This window comes from Leopardus geoffroyi, chromosome B3 (genome assembly GCF_018350155.1).
Source record: "Leopardus geoffroyi isolate Oge1 chromosome B3, O.geoffroyi_Oge1_pat1.0, whole genome shotgun sequence".
NCBI lineage: Eukaryota > Metazoa > Chordata > Mammalia > Carnivora > Felidae > Leopardus > Leopardus geoffroyi.
The window spans coordinates 133,787,456-133,792,662 of NC_059337.1; positions in this window are offsets into that span (position 1 = coordinate 133,787,456).

Here is a 5,207-nt window from a genome sequence, read left to right on the forward strand (position 1 = left end):
GGATGGGATGTCATCCTGAAGACCTGTGTCTGTTTTGTGGCCAGTGGCAGTCCCAGGGCCAGAGGAAGGAGTGGATCATTGCTGAAGGAGATACATATGTCTGAGGCTGAGGGGGGACATGGCTAGCTGTATGTGGGAAACCACAGCCCCTGAACACACAGAGTAAATAGGCCTGGGGCGCCTGGTGGCTCAGTCGGTTAAGCATCCGGCTTTGGCTTAGGTCATGATCTCCCGGTCCGTGAGTTCGAGCCCCATGTCAGGCTCCGTGCAGACAGCTCGGAGCCTGGAGCCTGCTTCAGGTTCTGTGTCTCCCTCTCTCTCTGCCCCTCCCCTGTTCATGCTCTGTCTCTCTCTGTCTCAAAAATAAGTAAACATTAAAAAAGAAGAGAGAGAGAGGCCAAACATTCTGGTTAGAGACTTCTGCCAACTCAGATCTTCTACAATAAGGATGTATCTCGTGTCAAAAAAAAAAAAAAAAAGGAAGGCAGGAAGGATGGAAGGAAAGGGGGGAAGGGAGGGAGGGAGGGGGGAAGGGAGGGAAGAAGGAAAGAGGGAGGGAAGGAAAAAAATATAAATCACCCTGGACTATATTTGAATTTATACCATATAATTTTTTGAAAAACTTTAATGTTTATTTATTTTTGAGAGACAGAGAGTGAGCAGGGGAGGGGCAGAGAGAGAGGGAGACAGAGGATCCGAAGTGGGCTCTGTGCTGACAGCAGAGAGCCTGATGTGGGGCTCAAATTCATGAACTGTGCAATCATGACCTGAGCCGAAGTCAGATGCTTAACTGACTGAGCCACCCAGGCACCGCATAAAATATAATTTTTAATATGTTTACAGAGGAGAGGTCTCAAAAGTCACACTGCAATGCTACTCCAAGTGCAGGCAAGTGAAATTCCACTCTTTGGTATCCCTGGATTGAATGCAGGCCCCCGAAGAACAGAGTTCCAGGGACTTTAACTTGGGGTGAATGTTTATCAGCCAGTGTCTCTAATAAGAAGGGAAAGATACAGCCAGAGAGACTGAGGTGCCCACAGAGAAGAGGAGAAGAAGCAATTAAAGGCAGAGTCCACAATACTGCTAAGGGCTGGGCTTGACCTTGAGAACACTTGTTCCATTAGCTCCACTGGGACTGAATTCCTGTTCCACACTAACTAGATTAGTGGTAAATGGCAGAAACAAATAGACAATTAGCTAACAGGTTAAATTAGTTTAAAATCAGAAGTGAAATTAAATGCACAGAGCCCCAGTCTCTGGAGGAAGAGGCAAGATTATTGTTAATGGAGCACAGCCAGGCATGCCATACCTTTGGGGAGCCCCCTGCCTAGGGAAAAAGACACAGAAGTAAACAAATAACCACAAACTAACATTACGTTAAAGGGATTATGAGAATACAGAAGTGGAAAAACCATGCCTCAGAGGGTCAAGAATGATTTCACAAAGAGGTTACACTTAGACTGGGTCTTGATGGATGTGTAGGAGTTTGCTGGGTGACAGATCACTGTGAAATAGTGAAAGAGCAAGGGTTTTGGAGCCAAGAAGACCAAAGCTAAAATCCCAGCTCCATTCTTTACTATTAGTGGAACCAGAGACAAGTTATTTAGCCTCTGAGACTCAGCTCCCCTGCCTGTAAGATATCTAACATGAGACATCCTTGGTACATATAAGGAGCTGCCCAGCACCCACTAGGCTTCTTGTAAATAGTGGGTGCATTAGAAGTTGAGGGTATATGGGGTGCTTGGGTGGCTCATCAGTTAATGTCCAACTCTTGATTTCGGCTCAGGTCATGGTCTCACAGTCGTAAGATTGAACCCCATGTGGGGCTCCGCCCTGGGCATGGAGCCTTCTTAAGATTTTCTCTCTCCCTCTCCCTCTCCCTCTGCCCTTCCCCCCAACCCCCCTCAAAAAAAAGGAATTTGAGGGTATGTATAAAAATATGCTGGAGGGATGAGTCACACAAAGGTTGGGGAGAGGATGTGTTGGAAGGTTTTGGGGGTCCAAAGACCCTGAGTTTGAATTTCTTTCCATCCTTGACTTGCCAACAGTGTGATACTGGACTAGTTATAAAGCTTCTCTGCAACTATAAAATGGGGATAATAACAGCACCACCATGTACAGCTGTCATGATGGTACAATGAGCTAAGGTATGCGAAATGCCCAGCACACCATGAGCCATCAGTAAGTGGTGGCTATTATTTCTGCTGTCATCATCCTTATTCTTTCTGTCATTACTGGGAAGAGGAAGTGGGAGAATGGCGCTGAGAACCAACTGATCATATCTGGCTCTGCACATACACTAACGGTATTTATCGATGGGCTTACCTCTCCATCATGTCCAGTATCTAGCAGAGCACCTGACACACAGTATGTACTCCATAAACATATTTAGGGTGGATGGATGGATGCATGGATGGATGGTTGGATGGATGGAGATGGATGGATGGATGCATGGATGCATGGATGGATGGTTGGATGGATGGATGCAGGGTTGGATGGATGGATGGATAGATGGATGGATGGATGGATGGATGGATGGATGGATGGTTAGACGGATGGATGGATGGATGGATGGATGGATGGATGGATGGATGGTTGGATGGATGGATGCATGGTTGGATGGATGGATAGATGGATGGATGGATGGTTAGACGGATGGATGGATGGATGGATGGATGGATGGATGGATGGATGGTTGGATGGATGGATGGTTGGATGGATGGATGGATGGATGGATGATTGGATGGATGGTTAGACGGATGGATGGATGGATGGATGGATGGATGGATGGATGGATGGTTGGATGGATGGTTGGATGGATGGATGGTTGGATGGATGGATGGATGGATGGATGGATGGTTGGATGGATGGATGGATGGATGGTTGGATGGATGGATGGATGGATTGATGGATGGATGGATGTTTGGGGAAAATCACAGGCCCATTGCAGGGAGGACTCAGAGCAGAGCTATGAGTATGGCCCCATTCCAGATGCTGTTAAAGGTTCAATAAAGGCTCCCAGTGGTGGTCCCTGGAGGATGGAGCTGGGAGGAGGCAGGTGGGAGCCCTGGGAGGTGGGTGGGAGAAGTGGGCAGAGACGGAACATAGCCAGCTCCTGAACACAAGTGCAGAGTCAGCTGGACCTTCAAGGGGATCACTGCCAGCCCCAGTCCCTGGCCCAGGCAGCCTGCCAGCCCCAGTCCCTGGCCCAGGCAGCCTGCCAGCCCTGACCTGGAGCCCCAAGGAGGAGTGGGAAGCAGCGGAGGTGGGGGGCATGGTCTCTGCACCTGCTCAAACTCTGACTACCCTTTGTCACCCTTTTCTGAGCATTAGGAAACCTGTGCTCAAGTCCTGGTTCTGCCGCTCATTGCTGTGTCACTTAGGCCATTTGTATGACCATCTAGGCTTCAATTTCCTCATTTGTGGCCGGGGTGGGCAGGGGGTGAAAAGACCTACCCTCTAAATTGCTGTGAGCACTGAACATAATGAGAGCACCTGACACAGTGCCTGGCATGAAGCGGGCACCCAGCAGAGGTGGCTGCTGTTATTACTACTGTTAAAATTATCATATCATTAATAATAAAAAGGCACTTTATGAACTGTTATCATTATTACTACAGCCCCAAAGAATGTCTTGTTTGAGCTGAATGGCATAAAGACAACTGCTCCTACCTCAGCTGCTAAATTCCCCTTCAGGTGGAAAGCCACTTAGGGCTGTGGCCTGTGAGAATCATCTGTGTGCCATTCTGCTTTTTCCTGGTCCCCTCTCTGTCCCTCTCTCTGTCTCTTGTCTGTCTCTATCTCTCCATCTGTCTCTCTGTCTCTCATCTCTCTGTCTGTACCTCTGTATCTTTCTGTCTGTCTCTGTCTCCCTGTTTCTCTCTTCCGCCCCTCCTAACTCATCATCCTCAAAGGCACTTTAAGCATGCTCTCTTTCTGAGGGCTTCCCAGCCCCACCACTACCACCATCTCCCAGAAGCGACCCTCCTCCCCTCTGTTCCCTCCCTGCTTCCGTCAGTCCTCTGAGGGCTTTGCACAGAGCCTCTGTTTCCTCATCTGTAGAAGTAGGTATGACACCACCAATGTCCCCGTCTCATGGGCTGTTGGGGGGGATTCAGTGAGATGAAGCAGAGAAATTGCTTAGCCTGATATCAGGCCCATAGTGTTTGGTAAAATGGCAGTCAGACAACTGTTTTTCTTATTTCTTATTTCTTATAATTTCTTATTTCTTACTTCTGTGTTTGCACCTTATTCCCTCTATTTCATTGTGAGTTTTGAGGTCTGGCGCTGAGCTCTGGAATCAACTCTGGATGAATCCCAACAGGGGTCATAGGGTCAGTGTGCGGAGGGAGGGAGGGAGGCACAAATGGGAGAGAACGGAGGTGGTGATGGGCTGTTTCTGTGCCAGAGGCATTTCAGAGAGAACCCTCTGTTGAGGAGGGTGTGTGTTTGAAGCAAAACGTGGTTCATACTCCCTCTTCCTTCTTGCCACATGGAGCCACCAGAGGGATGTGCTTCTGTGGGTGGGACCAGCAGGTGAGTTCAGGTAAGGGGTTCAGGTAAGACCCCAGGATGAGGGCGCCTGGTCTGGCCTAGCCCACAGATGTTAGTGATAGGAGGCACCGTCCCAAACACTGTCACAGGTGAGGACATGAGGACGTCTGACCCTCCCCTGTACTGAACAGTGTGGCAGGAATAATGGCCTATACTTCCCAGATGAGGAAACAGAGGCCCTAAGAGTTTAACTTGCCTGAGATCATGCCTTTCTCCGGTGCTGCATCAGGGTCTCAAATCCAGCCCCCACCCCCAACGCCTAACTGTTCTTTAACCTCAGTGTCACACAGAACAAGCTGCATCATGAAGCATGGGCAAGGGGAAGGGCCCAGACTCTCCAAGGACATGAATGAAGGGCGTCCAGGTTCATAGGCAAATAAGCCTCCCTCAGGCCCCGAGCCCTTGTGCAGTTGCGGCAGGCAGCTGGCAGACAGACAGACAGACACACATCCACACCCCTGTACTGAAGCCTAATCAGTGTGAGGTCTCTAACCATTTCACTTGCTACAGAACTACTGAGACCTACTGTGTGTCAGGTGCTGTGCTATCCCTATTTTATTTCATTTAATACTCCAAGCAATCCTACAGACTTCCATTGCCATTTTACAGATGGAAATCTGAGTCAGGGAGTTTAAGGAAGCTAAGGTCATACA